The 19,504-nt window shown below is 33.9% G+C and overlaps 1 long non-coding RNA gene across 4 annotated transcripts in view; it reads right to left on the bottom strand.

Moving 5' to 3' along the window:
• The window catches only part of LOC132368343 (uncharacterized), a 260,900-nt gene that overhangs the window by 238,988 nt on the left and 2,408 nt on the right, over nt 1-19,504 (bottom strand). For all 4 annotated transcript variants that reach the window (XR_009504081.1, XR_009504082.1, XR_009504080.1 and 1 more), the window contains exons 2-3: nt 8,651-8,755; nt 7,164-7,216 (exon numbers count right to left, since the gene is read on the bottom strand). This is a non-coding gene — a long non-coding RNA (uncharacterized LOC132368343). The remainder of the gene's footprint in view (nt 1-7,163; nt 7,217-8,650; nt 8,756-19,504) is intronic.

Consider the following 19,504-nt stretch of genomic DNA (forward strand, 5'->3'; position numbering starts at 1 on the left):
TATTAATCATATTGTACATTACATCCCTAGTACTTATTTATCTTATAACTAGAAGATTGCAACTTTTGGCCACTTGTCATCACATGTGGACACAAATGTGCTGCTGAATAAGCAATATGGGTGGGGTGACTCAATTTTATTAAGTTTAAGATTTTATTATAACTAATGATGTGATCTTTTAAAAAATCCATTTTAATAATATTGGATGGACTTCCAATTTACATTATGGATTTACGTAGGGGAAATTTTATCATTAAAACTAATAATCCAAAAAGATTTGAAAGTAAATATGGAGAAAATAAAGCTGAAGTAGGAACTGGATTTTTTTGTTTACTTCAGAGAATCAAGGTTTACATAAAGTGAAACTAATAAAGAGAAAATAGGATAGAAATAGTTAATAGCTAACATTTATTAGCTTATTAAATTGATAATATTAACTAACATTTTGAGTGCTTACTATGCGCCAAGTAACAGACAGGCATTAATTCATTTACTCCTTGCAACAACGACATGAGATGAGTTCTAGCATTATTCCTATTTTACAGATGAGGAAAAAGAATTAGACAAGTTGCGTAATTTACCTTAGGTCATCCAGGCTAATATGTAACAGAAACAGATATGTGGTATGAAACCATGTCTGTCTGACTTCAGAGGCAAGCCCTCAATCTTTATGCTGTCACTTTATTCTCTAAGGAGTTTCCTTCAGGAAAGATCATCAGTCATAGCGTTTAAGATTATGAGACATCAGAGTGGCCATCCAGTATGAGGACACAGAGAATATGATGCCAATCACTGATGAGGTCATTATTTTAGGCTAGATAATACAATTTAATATTAGTATAAAGATTGAGAAAGGTCATAAATAGTTTTCTGCTATAAAAAGCACAAGAACATTATCTATAGAGTGACCAACCTGAAACAATTCATCACATTATGCTCAGGCTATGTTGAGGTAATGATGTGAAGATAACTGATGCAAACAAATGTAATTATAACAGATATTTCACACAAAAAAAGATGGCTAGTACTTTTCATGACTCTGACACTATTTCATAGAACGTATGTTTTTTAGTTGGATAAAGTACAAACCTAGATCTCTCTCCTTGCAGTTGGAATTAAATTTTAACAAGACTCTTATTCTCAGGACTATTATATTTCTTTAGTGCATCACTAGATCATGAGTACAAAGGATTAACAGAAGCAGTGTGGTAAAATGATATAATCCTTTCAGAAACTTGACAATAACTTGGCAAAATTCAAAAGCATTAAAAGTTTTCATACCCAGCTTCCTTACTATATACCAAAAATCTACCAAAAAAAGGAAAAGAAAAAAAAGATTAAAATCTAAAATGCAGAAAAAAAATTATGAACAAAGAATTTCATCAAAATATTTATAATGTTGGAAACATACTACATTTGCAATATCAGAGGAATAGCTAAGTGAATCACATACACAAATAATTTAATAAAATGCAGCCATTTATAATTTATCTTTTAATGTTTTTAATGATGTAAGGAAATCTTTATGCTATATCCAGAATAACAAAACAAAAAAACAAAATAAAAAGTCTACACACATACATAAGCTCACAACTATATACATGCATATACAGAGACTGGAGAGAAATATAGTGTAATATTCTTCATGAATATTTAAGAATAGTAATGATATATTATTTAAATATTCCTTAAAACTCTTAACTTTCCAAATTTTTGACAAGTAGAGTAGACATATCTGTCACTTACTTTCCTAGACACTCATTTTCTAGAATCTACTGTAACCATAGACCCTTGAAAGGCAGACCTTACGACCTTTTCACTCACCTCCTCACGTCCAACCATGGATAATCATCTATCCCAAAGCCAGTCAAGGCACACTGGCAGCCCAACGCTAAATATTTCAAGAAATGAACTGAGACAGAGAGATCATAATCAATTACTAATAACAATAGATGCTGAGCAGTCATAATTTAGAGTTGTTGCTGGTGGTTCTAATGGGCATTGAACAATAAGAGTAAGAAGGTGGTAAGAGATAAAGAGAAACCGAGTAGCACAGCAGCAGATAGAAAGGTAGAAACCAGATTTTAGAGTTCATAGGGCTTCTGAAAATAACAGAGTGGTCTCAGTTCCTGACATCCCAAATCCAAATTCCATGAAGCCCAACGTTAATTATTTTCATTCTTTGGAATCCTGAGACATCTGTGGCTTTATAATAAACAAATTTTTACTTGACCTAGTTTAAGTTGGTTTCTGTACCTTGAAACCAAAAGAATTTGACAGAATAAATGAAAGAAAATGTAGCAGAACATCTTAATATACTTCCCTTCTTATGAAAAAATGGAATGGGAATATCAACTGGAAAACTACAAGTTTCAATTGTGTCCCTGTGAATACAAAATTCAATTGTATTTTGCGTTCCAGAGTTAACATGCTTCCTTTTATATGACTAGTTGAAGTTTCATTTAAAGGCAGAAAAATGAGTCAGAGAGACTGACAGAAGGGGACATCCAAGAGATTCCAAGCATGAGAAGGATTCAAAGCACTGATGCTGGTTCTGATATGTAGAAGAAAAAGTTCCTCTACCTAATAGTTAATGTCAACCCCCAGCTGACAGGATATGAGAACCTCTGCCCTGCAACCATAAGGAATTAGACTCTGCCAACAGCCTGAATGAGCTTGTTGGTGGATTCTCCCTAGAGCCTTCTCATAAGAACTCAGCTACCCAACACATTGATTTTGTTCCTTGTGAAATCCAGAGCAGAGAAACCAGCTGAGTAAATTTAGACTTCTGACCTATGGAATTGTGCGATAATAAATTTGTGTGTTTTAAGCCTCTAAGTCTGTAGCAATTTATTATGGTAGCAATAGAAAGCTAATATACTATCTTAGATCATCTATACCCAGTTGAGCATTCAGATGACTACAGACGCATAAGAATCACAGCTGAGCCTAGCTCAATTGCTGATCCACAAAAGTGTTTGATGTTTTAACCCACCAAATTTTCGGATGATTTGTTAGGTAGTAAATAATTGATATAGAAATAAGCACTGCTGTATTAAAGGTCAAAGCAAATGGCATTGACTTGGAGACTGGGTGAAGGGTGGAGCCTTGAAAAGTAGAGAGTAAATTGTAATTGAAGGCTGAAAATATGGTGATGAAACTGCAACAGGAAGCTAGAAGTAGAAACCAGGTGTCTGATAATATATTACAGTAAGAGTATGGATAGTGAGAAGAGCATAGTTAGATCCCTGGGAAACAGAAACACTTAAGGGATTCAGAGAGAAAGAGGCTATCAGTAAAGGAGATTGACAAGTAGTGTTTGAGGAAATAGGCAGAGAACCAAGAAAGAGTGATTCAAGCAAACTGATAATGATGGAGGGGCCAGAAAATTGTTTGTGTATGTTAATGTGTATGTGTGTATCAGGAAAAAAATCTATAAGTATATACAGTGAAATGGTAATAGTAATCATCTTTGAATAATAGAATTACTATTGATTTTTTTCTCCTTTTTATTAACATTTTCTAATTTTCCTATTAAAAATATGTGTAAGCCAAGGGTCATTTTCTTTTTTTTCACTTTAACATTAATGAAGATATCTTCCTCTACAAAGAGTGCTGAGAAATACTAAAATGCCACAGAGAAATAAATAAAAAGGAAAAAGAAGTGTTCACTTGATCTGGCATTCAATAGATTTTTCACAATTTAAAAACCATTTCATTTATCAACAGAGGAATGGATAAAGAAGATGTGGTACATATATACAATGGAACATTAGCCATAAAAAAGAATGAAATAATGCCATTTGCAGCAACATGGATGGACCTAGAGATTGTCACACTGAGTGAAGTAAGTCATAGAAAGATAAATATCATATGATATTGCTTATATGTGGAATCTAAAAAAAGGGTACAAATGAACTTATCTACAAAAGAGAAACAGAGCTACAGATGTAGAAAACAATCTTATGGTTACCAGTGGGTAAGGGAGAGGAAGGACAAATTGCGAGATTGGGATTGACATATACACACTACTATATATAAAATAGATAACTAATAAGGACCTCCGGTATAGCACAGGGAACTCTACCCAATACTTTGTAATGGTCTATATGGGAAAAGAATCTAAAAAAGATTGGTTGTATATGTATATGTATAACTGATTCACTTTGCTGTACACCTGAAACTAATACAACATTGTAAATCAACTATACTTCAATAAAAATTTAAAAATAAAAATAAAATAGGAAGTAAAAAAAAATTTTTTAAGTAAAAAAATCATTTCATTTGAATTTGGAAGATGAATGGAGGTTGAGGAATGAATGGGAGCATCCACTTCCCAGAGGTGTCATAAGCAATAAACAAGAAAAAGTGGGTAAAGAGCTTGACCAGCGCCTTAAACATATTAACAGAGTAAGCACTCCATCAGTGAACACCAGTTAACAATTTTAGGGAAGGATGACAATACCTATATCATGGTGGACATGTTTTGGATATAGGTTACCTTCAGTAAATCCTTTGGCCTCTTTTAATCTCAGTTTCCTCATCTATAAATTGAGAATAGGGATATCTACATATATTTCCTCAGACAGTTAAGAATTTGATAACATGTGCAAAGCTCAAGCTCTAAGCTTTGGCTTAGAAATATTTCTGAATTACTGAGTAAAGAGGTGGAGAGAGCAAGCCTGTAACAACCCTTGCAAGAAGTCTGGCTGTGAAATAAAGGAGTGATTGTGATCAAGGTACACAGAGCTAAGGGAGAGTGCTTCAAGATAGGAGAAATTAAGTATATACATTTATTTTCAGAAGAGAAGGAAATAGTGAAGAGTGGTAAGATGAATCTATGAAAAAAGAACTGATGATTAATTTGTAAAACAATATTTTTGAAGAAATGGGACTGGATGGGCTCTAAAGCATGGGAAAGGCATTTATCTCAGTGATCTTTCCTGTGACACAAAAGGTAAGGATAGGTATCAATATGGAGAACCCAAATCCAGGAAAATATTTTTTTGGTGTGTCCCAGCTTGACTGGGCTTCCACCTGAAGCTTGGAGAATATTCATTTTTGACCCCACAAGTTTGAAAACAGTAACAAAAATAATAATTTCCTTGTTTTCCTTGGTGTATTATAAAAGCATCCCTTCCTCCACAAAAAAGGGAAATTTAGAAAGGTATTTTACTGAATAAAAAAATTGAGAGAAATATATTTACCTACTTGAGTAGTGCCTTATATAAACACCTTACCCAAAAATTATTGCTAGGTCCCAGATATTTTTATACAATTAAGCCTCAGTAATTTGAATTCCCACTTCATATACACCCTGGTTAACACAAGGTATGTGCTTGTTCCCTTAGTACCCTGAATTAACATTTTGAACACTTAATTTTGGGGGTTCTGTAAAAGGAATGTTTTTAAGGTATTTTTGGCAGGTGCTTTGGCTAGCTTCACTGAATCTATTCATTAGTACAAGGGAGCATTTTCCACTAGTTACAGACCAAACCTAAGGTAAAGCTTACTGGGTAAACATTCCTGTTTACTTGTCATGGTAAATTATTTGATTTATGGTTGAACTAGTTTGCTATACACAATAGTTTTGTTTGATAAATTCATAAATAAAATATAGGGGCCAAGATAGGTGGTTGGTAATATGTTAAGGAAAATATAACACTGTGAGGTTTTAAATAAGGTGAATGATAATATAATTTGTGTAGCTATATTGCAATTATCATCACCATCATTTTACTTTCATGTGGAACTGAAGTTTCTCCTAGACAATTAATATGAACATAATTCATATTTAGTAACTATTTTGGTTATGCCTTTGTATTGGCCAGGGTTTTCCCTGAATATATGAAGAGATTTGTTTTAAGAAATTGGCTTACCTAATTATGGAGGTTAACAAGTCCAAAATCTGCAGGGTGGGCCAGGAGGCTGGAGACTCAGGGAAGAGTCAATGCTGCAGTTCAAGTCGAAAGCAGAATTCCCTCTTACTTGGGGGAGGTCTGTCTTTTGTTCTATTCAAGCCTTCAGCTGACTGGATGAGGCCCATCCACATTATGAAGGGTAATCTGTTTTACTCAAAGTTCACCAATTTAAATATTAATCTCAACTAAAAACACCCTCACAGAAACATCTAAAACAATATTTGACCACATATTTGGGCACCACAGCCCAGCCAAATTGACCCATAAAATTAGTCACCTTGCCCATTCTTAATTGTAGTCAAGTTTAATGCAACTTTTAAAATTGAGCTAGAAGGATACATACCTGTCAGAAATAGAGTTGAGTGTAATAAATCACTGCCAGGGAGAAAGCTGTCAGATGCCCATACTCACCTCAATCACTTCTGCTATTCCAGATAAATAAATTGTCTGCAAGGCACACCACCCTGTCTTTGATCTCCACCCCTGCCTCCCAACCCCTACGCCTACTGGAAGAGCCACCAATGTTAGTCTTACATCAGGCTTATTGAAAACACAAAGAGGCAGTAAGTAGCCTGTCCTATGTTTCTCCCCTCCTCTCACTCCCCTTCTCCTCTCCTCTGCTTCCCTCCTCTCCCCTCTTCTCTTTGGCAGCCTCTAAGCCCAGGGACTTGGGATCACTGGCTCTGGAGAGATGTGTTTGACATCTAATACCTTACACAGGAAGGAATGCAGACATGACAACTGGCCCAGTCAGGCAAGGGCAATAACAGCACCAAACGCTTAAGATGATCATTCCCAGACAGGAGAGTGCAGAGGGTAAAATTTCTGATTTCTTACTCAATGCACAAGCACATTAACACACATATATTTTGTAATTTTTAAAAATACGTAAAAATGTAGGCCATCTAATTGGAATAACTCAGATGAACAGGATATGCATATTTATGATACACATGTCAAATATAGTATTACCAATGGCACAAACAAGACAGAAATTTATTCTCACACAAGTTAAAGGCCCATGCTGGTATGGCAGTTGAGCTATACAAAGTAATCACAGGGTCAGCTTCCTTCTATCTTGTGGTTTGTCCACATATAGGTTCCTAGATGACTCACTACCACCTATACAAAAGTAAAGGGGAAAGAGGGAAGGAAAGAGATTTCCCTTTTCTTTAAGGGTATTACTTACAGGAGGCAGAGATTACGTCTGTTTACATGCCATTGTCGAGTACACAAACATACCTAGCTTGAAGGGAGACTGGGAATCTTCTTTAGTCTAGATGACCTTATCAGTTCTATAAGAAGAAGAAGGAAAATGGATAATAGGGCATAAATAACCAGCAGTGTTGACCACATATCTAAACATTAGCTTAATTATATACAGGTATATAATTATATATATATATATGTTATTTATATTATTTAGATATAATTATATTTTATATATATATATATATATATATATATATATAATTAAGAGCTTTGCTTTAGCCTAATTATCCTTTTCACAGTGGTCAAAAGATACAAATATATATATATATATATATATATATATATATATATATATATATATACATGTGTGTATTTGTGCATGTATACATATATACGTATCTAGAGGAAAAAATAGTGTGATTCATAGCTTGAAATTAATTAAAATTATAAATACTCATCTGCTATTACGGTGATATAATATAACTCTGTCAATAAGAATTTGCTTTATGTCATGAGGCATACTAGATTCATTTTGATTGATTTTGAAAATTTGTAAGCACTAGAAAATTTCTTTGTGGGTATAAAATAAACAGTGAGGTTTATTCATTAACTATTCACATGAAAAAAATCTCTTCATAAATAAGTACCAACCACTGCCACAATTGGGCTTGTAACAAACCATCCCACAACCCTGATCTACAAAATAACAATCATTTATTCTTGCTCACACATCTGTGTGCTGGCTGGAAGTTGGCTGACTTAAACTGAACTTGGCTCCAAGCCGTAAGTTAGGTCCAAGTCTGCTCCATATGTCTTTCTTGGATCAGTGGGACTAGTGGGCTACCTGGGACATGTTCTTCACGTGACAATAACAGAAGCACAAAAGGGCAAACCCAACTGCTGCATTATTTTTTTAGGCCTCACTGTGTCATGTGTGCTAACAGTTCATTGGCATTGCTAGTCAAATGGTCACACCCAAAATTAAGGGCTGATGAAATACATTCTGCCCACCTTGAGACATGGCAAGGGTGTGGATATATATTACTATTATAAGGAGGCAAAAATCGGGACCACTCAGTCAATCTACCATAAGATGTTATTTTGTACCATTCCAAAGTGAATGTAATTTCACTTTGTGTATTAGATTTATTTCTATAAACTAATTCGTTTATTAAATCCTTACTTGACTGCTATTATATATGAGGCACAGACTTTTTTCAAAAAAAATTGAAGATACATCTCCTGCTTTATAGAAAATCAGTCTGGTGAAATATTATAACAAAATCAACAGAATTATAGCATAATGTGGTAAGTTCAGTGATAAAGATATGGAGAGGACAATACACAAACATGAGGAGAGGCATCTATTTCAGCCTAGAGAAAAGGGAAAAGTATTGAGAAGATTTCCTGGAAGAGATGTTTTAAAAAGCCCTGTGGAAAAAAGGGAATTAAATTCTATCAGTTATCTTTTGATGTATTAAAACTTCCCAGAACACTCTCAGAGGAATTTTACTCACATGTCTTTGGGTTTGCTGGGGTGGTTCTGCGTTACGTGTTCTTCATTCTCCTTTTGGAACCAGTAGGTAGCCAGGGTATATTCTTCTCATGGTGATGGCAAAGAGCTAGAGGGACAGCATAAACACATGGTGTTTTACCTTCTAAAATTCCATTGTCAAAAGCAAGTCGCATGATTGAGCTCAACATCGAGGGGTAGGGAAGGAAGTGTACTCCTTTTGTGTGTGTGCTGGTAGAAATTGAGAGGTTGCAGGGCAAATGATTACAGGGAGGGGGGAAAGAATTTAAGCAAATAATTCAACCTACCAGACAAGTAAAAAAATCACCCCAAACCCAATTTCCTACAAATACTGACCTAGCTAGCTAGCTAGCTATCTTACAATAAATAAAAAAATAAATATATAAAAGACATAAATACATAAAAATAGGTATTTAATCCATATCATGTGATTTAGCCCATATGATGTGATAGGCACTATATGTTTGGACATTAATAAATATTTATTATTAATATGCACCACACTAATTCCTACAGCATTGGGAATGCTCATTGATTCCATGGTCCATAATGATAACAATGATAACATTGATTTAATATTTAGTTATAATTTTTATATCATTTTTCTATATTTTCACAGAATTAATTTGTAAGATAAATATATAGATACATCAATTAAAACTTTTATTAAATTCTCAGGACAAATTTTCATAGTTTTTTTTTTAATTTTGTTAAACATAGTAACATAGGACTCAATTTTGTAAACTGGCTTTATTAAAGTGAAGTACAGTGACCATTAACAGCTAGCATTCATTGAGCTCTTACAGGCACTTTATATACATTAATTCATTAAATGCTCACAGAAATTCTTGAGCTTGATATTACAATTATTTTACAGATGAGGTTCAGAGAAGTGAAGTAATTCCTCATGATCACAAAACTAATAATAAAAGTTTTTCCTTACCCATTTATGCCTATCTGTAGCTTAATATCTTAAACATAAATCTGCTTTTCTTTAATTATCAAATATTTCTGGCAACAATAATCCAGATTTTTTCCTACTAAATTATAATGCCCTTAATTATTTTATTCATTTATTCATTAGATGTTAATTGAGCAGTTACAATGTGCAAGAAATTACCACAGGAATTGGGGACAAAGACATTAAAAGGATGATATAGTCCATTACCCTCATGAATCTTTTAGTCTAAAAGGTTTAACAAACATGCACTGACTGAATGGCTGACTAATGACAGTGGGCCTGCCCATCTTTCCCCTTCAAATTTTGGTTTCTCTACTATTTGCCTGAAAACCACAAAATGGAGATTTTTCAAATTGTTCATAAACTAAAGATATGTATCTGAAATAAGAACTAAATAAATCACCTATAAATAAACTAAATCAATCAGTTAGAATTCTTTTGGTTGTGACAGGAAATGCAATAAAGTTGGAAGTCGCAAAAAAGGAGGGGATACTGGCTAACATACAGAAAAAACATATAGTGTTAGATCTATCTTCAGGTCAGAAACAAAACTGCACCAGGATCAATTCTCAGGCTCTACTCCCTTTGGAGGCCCTGATCTTATGCCATGCCCCTCCAATTAACAAAAACGCTTCGCTATTTCCAAGCCACTCATAATCATAACCAGTGTTGAAGAGAAGATCTGCTCTGGCATTCATAGCAGAAGTCTTGAAGTGTACTTTAATTGGACCAGTACTTCTGCTCACCCCTGAAATAAGTTCAGTGACTAGATCAGGATTGCTTCAAGCCAATGAGTTTAGCCCTGAAATAGAGAGGGGTAACTCAACTGAAACCTCATGGCTGAGAAATGCAAGTTCCCCATATGAGTGTTAAGAGACTTTTGCAAATATTTTTTGAGGGGTGGCTAAGCTTTATTTTATATAGAATAGGTTGCCAATTTGCTTCAGATGAGGTATTATTGAATAATTCTACTGACCACAATCATTCATTTAGCAAATGTTGACTAAATGCCAGACTTCTATTAGTTAGGTATACCATAAAATTACCCAGAAGAGAATAAGACATTGGTTTTGACCTTAAAAAATATATATTTTCTCTGACTTAATAAACTGTAATAAACAATCTAGATAAAACTATCTAAAAGTATCTATTGATAAAAATAGATAAATCTTTTTAAAACTTGATAGGATAGAAGCAGAAGAAATCTTTAAGTTAGCCTTTCCTTTTTTCTAGAAGTGGAGAAAAATTACCTGGACTTTTGATTATAAAAATGTAAAGCAAAGGTTTTATTCTGGAATGAAAAGTTTAAAAAGAGGCGCTTTATTAATGTTTATTGTTTCCTTCATGAAAATGGATCTTTGGTAAACTTGGATTTAAGATAATGTTTCTCTGAAAACTATTTGGGGAAGATGTGATATCCATGTGTCTGCCTATCCTTATTCAAACAGTTACTCATAAGGGATAGATAAAACCAAGATATTAGATAAAGGCAAGAAGGAAAAAATTGACCTCAAGGACATGGGGCAGGACCAAGAGTTCTGGAGTCCAACCTGGACAGTTCACCTGTAACTTCCTCACATGTTTTTATTCTACACTGGGAAACTTAACAATGTAGAGTGATCATTGGCAGACAATGTTTTAGTTTGGGAGTGAGGCGGTAGGTTCATGGGTGTTCATTTTGTTATTATTAGGCTGTAAAACATTTATGTCACATATATTCTTTCGTATCCATCTAATACTGTATTTTAAGATACAATAAAGGCAAATAATAAAGGAATTGGTTAAATCAATGTATTGGGATCCTATAAAACATGATTTGAAGAACAATGTATAATCACACAAAAATAAGTCTGTAACACATTACTAAAAATTACAAACTCATATGAATCATAATATTCAATTTTTACAAATACATGTGTATAATATAGGTAGATAAAGGAGTAGAGGGAATTATACAAAAATGCTAATTATTAATTATTAATAGTTGGTGGGGTTACACTTTTTCTTTCTTTCATTTGCTAATCAGTATAGAGTTTCAACAATAAATATATACTACTTTTGGAAAACAGTAATATATTAATCTGAACTAAGTTATAGTTGTTTTTAAAAATGTAAGTTCTTAGACTGACTAAATCTAAGATATTTATGAGACAGTAATATATTTGGAAAATTTACTTGGAGGATGCCTTCTCACTAAAATAGGTCAACTCATAAATCCTCTCTTAAGTTGAATGTAAAACAATTTTATGAGTCTGGTTTGCAAGAGAAGTTGGGAATGGGGTAGAGGGAATAGAGAGGAGGTCTAAGTCAATGCAAGACTTGGAATTTATACTGTAAGTCTTCCCAAGGTATAGGAAATCACCATCACTGAATTTTTTTCCCACTTTGAACCATTTAACCTGAGAAAGACTATCAGTATATCTGAATCTCTACCAACATTGCTAATTGTACCAAATCTGGATTAACTTGAAAAAAAATGTTAACAATTAAATAATTTATATTCCTTTCATTTTAAGTCATTCTAATCAAGTAGACAATTAAGCAATAATTACTTTTCTTACTAAGTAGAGAGAAGGAAGGAAAAAATCTTTCCTTTAGCAGTTGAAAGAAAATTCACAAATTTTCTGTCTTTTGGCCAGTAATACATCACATTAAGGCACAAAGGGAAAAGATTATAAATAAATAAATTATTATTTATAATTTTTTACAAAAGTTGACTTTTTTCAGTATTTAATTTTTTCAAAAAATAAACAAGAAAATAATTATACTGTCTAAATATTACTATAATGAAAACTTTTACTACTGTCTCAAAGTACTATTATTCATTTTTACATGACCACATTTTTCATTTTTTTGGGCAAATTTAATTTACCAAAGAATATGCATACATTTAATCAATTTAATTAATTGATATTTATAAAATTAATTTCCAGAATTCCCCCCAAAATTGATCATTCAGAAGTTGACTATCTAATTTGTAGGCTTTTCAACACTTTCTTTTCCACCAGGTCCTTACTGATAATTTTGCTAAACAAAGGTAAAGTTAGACAAGCATAATAGCATTGAACCTAACTTGTTCTTTCCCCAAGATGGTACACTAACTGGAAGAGATCAAAAATGGTATTGGGAAAACTGGACAGCTACATGCAAAATAATCAAACTGGACTACTTTCTTGCACCATGTATAAAAAGAAACTCAGGGCTTCCCTGGTGGCGCAGTGGTTGACAGTCTGCCTGCCAGTGCAGGGGACGCGGGTTCGAGTCCTGGTCTGGGAGGATCCCACATGCCGCGGAGCGGCTGGGCCCGTGAGCCACAGCTACTGAGCCTGCGCGTCTGGAGCCTGTGCTCCGCAACAAGAGAGGCCGCAATGGTGAGAGGCCCGCGCACCGCAATGAAGAGTGGTCGCCGCTTGCCGCAACTGGGGGAAGCCCTCGCACAGAAACGAAGACCCAACATAGTAATCAATCAATAAATAAATCTTTAAAAAAAAAAAAAACAAAGAAACTCAAAATAGATTAAAGACTTAAACGTAAGACCAGAAATCATAAAACTCTTAGAAGAAAACATAGGCAGTATGTTAACTGACATGTTTTAGCAATATTTTTTGGATATGTCTTCTCAGGCAAGGGCAACACAAGAAAAATAAACAATGGAGCTACATCAAACTAAAAAGCTTTTGCACAGCGAAGGAAACTATCAACAAAATGAAAAGGTAACCTACTGAATGGGAGAAGATATTTGCAAACAATATATCTGATAAGGGGATAATATACAAGACATAAAAAAAACTTGACATCAAAAAAACCCAAACAACCCAATTAAAAAATGGGCAGAGGACCTGAGAAGACATGCAGATGACCAAAAGACATATGAAAAAATGTTCAACATCACTAATCATCAGGGAAATACAAATCAAAACCACAATGAGATATCACCTCGCATGTGTCAAAATGGCTATTACCAAAAATACAATAAATAACAAGTGTTGGCCAGAATGTGGAGAAAAAGCAATCCTTGAAATTGATGGTGGGAATGCAAATTGGTGCAGGCACTATGGAAAACAGTATGAAGTTTCCTCAAAAAATTAAAAATAGAACTATTATATGACCCAGCAATTCTACTTCTGGGTACTTACCCAAAGAAAAAGAAAACACTAATGCAAAAAGATATATGCAACCTTATGTTTACTGCATAATTATTCACAATAGCCAATATATGGAAGCAACCTAAGGCCCACCAACAGATGAAGGAATAAAGAAGCTGTGATATACACACACACACACACACACACACACACACACACACACACACACTGGAATATTACTGAGCCATAAAAGAATGAAATCTTGCCATTTGCAACACACGGATGTACCTAGAGGGTATTATGCTAAGTGAAATAAGCCAGAGAAAGACACTGTATAATTTTACTTATTGTGGATTCTAAAAAGCAAAACAAATGAACAAACATAACAAAACAGAAACAGAGTCACAGATACAGAGAACAAATAGGTGGATGCCAGAGGGGAGAGGGGTGGTGAGATGAATGAAATAGGTGAGGAAAATTAAGCGGTATAAAGTTCCAGTTACAAAATAAATGAGTCACAGGGATGAAAGGTAACATTGTGGGGAATATAGTCATAATAATATAACATCTTTTTATGGTGACAGATGGCAACTAGACTTATTGTGGTGATCATTTTGTAACGTATAGAAATATCGAATCACTATGATGTGCACCAGGAAGTAACATGGTGTCGGATGTCAATTATACTTCAACAAAAGAACAAACTCATAGAAAAATGATCAGATTTTTGGTTACCAGCAGCAGGGGGTTGAGGAAGGGGGAATTGAATGAAGGTGGTCAAAAGATACAAACTTCCAGTTAGAAGATAAATAAGTGTCCTAGGGATGTAATGGTCAACATGATGAATATAATTAACACTGATGTATGTTATATATGAAAGTTGCTAATAGAGTAAATTCTAAGAGTTTTTATCACAAGAAAAAAAGGTTTTTTTCTTTTTCTTTTATTTTGTACCTATATGAGATGATGGATGGTCACTAAACTTATTGTGGTAATGATTTCATGAAGTATGTAATTCAATTCATTATGTTGTATACCTTAAACTTATACAGAACTGTATGTCAATTATATCTCAATAAAACTGGGAGAAAAAAATAATAAATTTATATACTTAAAAAAGACATGTGCTTCCCATGAATGTTGAGTGACCAATAATCAGAAAAAAAATAAATGACAGACTTGTTCAAGAATGAAGAATAGAGGATATAAGATATAGAGAAACTTATGTCCCAGCCAAAATCATAATAGATTTTGAAAACAGCAGGGAAAGGGTTTGAGGTTGAAAAAATTAGGAAACTCTTGTTAATAATGAATAGTATAAGAGACCTTTTTAAACATTGTTTTTAACAGAAATTATGAATATAATAATAAGAGGTCAGTGGAATGACAGAAATACATTACTATGCAAAAGATGAGCTAGTCAGAAGGGTAGAAATGAAGCAAAATAAAAACAGGTAATTTTTATTTTATGCTTAAACTTTCATCTTCCTATCATCTCACCAACCTAAGAAACGCATATGTGACATTTCCCCCTACCTTGCACCCTCATTCTTCAGTTTGATGGCTTAATGCAAACATTTGCCTTGCCTAGGACAAGCTTGCCATCTAGTGACAATGACTTGTAACTACAGAATACGGGAACTCACTTAGGGCACACAAACATGCATGCATTGCCTCAAAACTTCAACCATTCTTTTTTTTTTCCCCCAACAAATATTTATAGAGTTCCTATTATGAGCTGGGATGTGGAGATACAATGATTGGAAAAAATTAATGTGGTTCCTAAAACTGTAGTGGGAAAGATAGAAATTATTCAAATAATCACCAATTAAATATAAAAATAACAAATATAACCACTTCTATAGCACCGACTCTGTGCCAGAATAATTCATTTAATACTTATAACAATTCTATGATAAAGACATTATCTTCATTTTACATAACAGAAAACAGAAGAAGAGAGGTTAAGTAACTTCCCCTAGGTGTGAGAGTAGAGCAGGATTATAAAACTCAGACTGTTTCACTCCCAAATCTGTGCTTTTAATTGCCCCTGAATGTAAAACTGAAACTGTGATATATGCAAGCAAGATAATATTAGGACTGGACAACATCCATTCATTCAACAAATATTTACCAAACTCCTACAATGTACCAGATACTATGTTTGGCCTGCAGATAAAGAAGCAAATAAAACAAAGACAAGATAGACACTCTAATGTCATGGAGCTTATATTATAAACACATACAGGCATGCACACACAAACACACATAAGAATTAATATATAATTTCTAGGCTGTTATATGCCAAGAAATTAATAAGGCAAGTAAGTGATTAGTGATGGGTAGGTGAAGAGGCACGCTATTTCCAGAGCAGTGGCAAAGTCCTCTCTGAGGAAATCTGTACTGACTCCACTACAGATTTCCTTAGAGAAGGGTATAAGCTTAGAAGTGAGCTTAGTATTTTAATTGGACTGAATGATAGATAATGGTTTGTTTTTAAAATCAAAATGAGTAGGAAAGTTAAGGAACATGTCAGGGAAGGGAGAGCCAATAAAACATGTTTGAAGCTGTAAAATATACATATACTTGTTGCTGTGATTTATATTTTGAAGAAATTGAAGGTAAAATTTATTTAGAACCGTGTTATGTCACTGAACTGGGATTACGGTAGATTTACACATTATGAGCAGCTGTCAGTACCCACATATTCATAATACAAAGATAGATGATTATATCAGCCAAAGGTTTTGCAAAAACAGATCATGAATATATTTTTAAGTGACAGTTTTATTCCACATTACTTCCAGAGACTTGAAGTCATTTATTCTAAAAGAGAAATCTTAAATCCATAAAGGGACTGGTAGAATTATGTATGCATAAGGTTAATGTGCAGAAAGCTAGCTTACTTACCACCGAGTCAACTCAGCTGTAGAGTGACAGGTATAAGTTGTTAGGTCTCAAAGGAAAGCTTGATTTGGGTCTTAGGAAAAAAAATCAAATTAATTAAAAATCAAAAAAAAAGAAAAAAAATATATATATATATTTGGTAGCGCCATGAGATTTGAGTAAGTTAAACCAATGAGCCATCTGGTTACATACAAATGTTTTTATTTGTATAAGATAGATTCTGCTATGGACTAAATTATGTTCCCTCAAATTTCATATGTTAAAGATCTAACACCCAACGTGATGGTATTTGTAGATGGGGCCTTTGGGAGGTAATTAGGTTTAGATGAGATCATGAGGGTGGGGCCCTCATGATGGAATTAATGCCCTTATAAGAGTTACTCCAGAACATTCACTCTCTCTCTCTCTCCACCATGTGAGGACACAGCAGCAAGGCAAGCCGGGAAGAGAGCTATCACAAGAACTTGACAATGCTGACACTCTGATCTTGGACTTGCAGCCTCTAGAACTATGAGAAAATAAATTTCTATTGTATAACCCACTCAGTTTATGGTATTTGTTATGGCAGCACCAGCTGTCTCACACAGATTCTGAAAACAGAATTGCTGGGTTAAAAGGCATGTTTACATGTTATTTAAACAAATATTAAGGATTATTTTTCTGAAAGCTGATGACAAAAATTGCCCTCATATGCACACCAACATAAGATTTCATGGCTATGTAAATTGTTTATTTTACACAGGGAGTAAATCTACAAATGACTAACCGTGAGATCCACACATAATCATCACTCAATAAGTAACACAGAATAATACTGACATTTTGTCTTTGACCAGTGTGATAATTTTTCAGTGAACTCTTTAGCCTGGTTTCTTAAAGTCATCATGCAAATCAATGAGTATGCAATCGCTAGTTGCCAGCAGGATATATTTTAGTTTTTTGTGAGTAATATTAATTTACATGTTTTAACATTCAGTGACTACTAATCTACTTCTAAGGCACTATGTTAATGCTTGGAGGATACAGAGATGAATACAGCAATTCCTATCTTCAAGGAGCTTACCAGTAATAAGGAAACTATATACACACTCAAATTTATATATGATGATTTCTAGTATAAAAATAAATGTAATGAAGACAAATTCTGCCTTGAGAAAAGGAAAAGTCTTTGATAGTGGTTGTATTAAACTACAAAGTTTTGGGGCGATTTATTACACAGCAATAGACAACAAAAATAATGAAAAATCTGGTTTCCTGTGTTTCAGCCGCTGCAACACAGAGAACAGAAGAGGCAGAGATGGTGTTGACTGACAACAAACAATTTAGTTAAAAGATAACATTTGAGCACCTGAAGAAAGGGAGCCAAAATGCAGATATCTGTGGGAAAAGCATTTTTTCAAAGTTTTAGCAAGTACTACAAAGATCTGAGTCATGTGTCTGAAGAGTTTAAGAACAGCTAGATTAGTATGTCTATAGTGAAGTGTGAAGGAGGGGGAAAGAATAGATGAAGCCACAAAAGTAATACATTGGTGGAGCCAGATCATATAAGCTCTTAGAAATCAAAGGAAGAATTTTAGCTTTTAGTCTAAGTGAGAGGAAAAGCCACTGGAGAGTTCTGAGGGCATAATAGAATCATTCTGGCTGTGGTAATAAAAACATATTGAAGAATATATTATATATAGTATTACACATGTATAATAAACTAAAAATTTATAAATAAAAGTAAAATAAATAACAATTACATTTTAATTTATGTATATAATTTTTATACATGAATAAATAAAAATAAAAGTATATATTATATTTATATCTATATTTTATTAAAAAATAAAATATTATATACTTATACATTAAAATATATATTTATTGATACATGTATATATTTATTTATGTACTTTTAAAATATAAATATATATATAAATAAAAGGATACTTATCATGAGGAATTGGCTCATGTGATTATGGAGCCTGAAAAGTCCCATGATCTGCCATCTGCAAGCTGGAGATCCAGGAAAGCTGGTTGTGTAATTCAGCCTAAGTTTGAAAGCCTGAGAACCAAGGGGAATTCATGGTGTAGAACCCAGTCTGATTGTGGAAGATGAAATGAGATGTCTCAGCCTAATCAGTGAGGCAGGAAAAGAAGGGTGATTCTTCCTTTCTCCACCTTTTGTAGTATTCTGGCCCTCAATGGATATATGATGCCCACCCACATAGGAAAGGGCAATTTACTTTAATGAGTTCAACAGTTCAAATGCTAATCTCATCCAGAAACACTCTCAGAGACACACTCAGAAATAATGTTTAATCTGGGTACCTTGTGGCCAGTCAAATTGACACATAAAATGAACCATCAGAGTGTATTTTTACTGGTGAAAGAATGGGCTTTGCTATGGAAAAAAAATAAAATTAAAAAAATAAAAAGAATTAATTAACCCTAAACTATCAGTGTATTTACATAATAAAAGTTAATAAAAGTTATTTCTTACTTACGCAAGGTTTGGAGGGGGTCAAGCACTTTTGTAGGGAAGTTGTCATTGATGTGGTGACCAGGTAGTCTATGCAGTGTTTACCTCACAGCTCTTTGACCTCAATATGTGGCCTCCAGGATCACTGCTTTCACACCCCCTCTTCTGTACTATAGTCTGGAATTGACAAATGTTGCTTTCATAACAGCCCACTGACCAGAATGAATCACTCGGTTGCACCTAACTTGGAAGTCGGAAAAAGTAGAGGAATATATGGAATAATTGCTGAACCTTACGGAGTCAGCCCAGGTGGCAGTGCCTCTTAAAAATCAAGGGGTAACAGGAAACAAGGTGGCACCTAGGGATGCTGTGAAAAAAATTACTGAGACAATAAGGGCACCAGGAGCTGAGAAAGTTTGG

This window comes from Balaenoptera ricei, chromosome 1 (assembly GCF_028023285.1).
Source record: "Balaenoptera ricei isolate mBalRic1 chromosome 1, mBalRic1.hap2, whole genome shotgun sequence".
Lineage (NCBI taxonomy): Eukaryota > Metazoa > Chordata > Mammalia > Artiodactyla > Balaenopteridae > Balaenoptera > Balaenoptera ricei.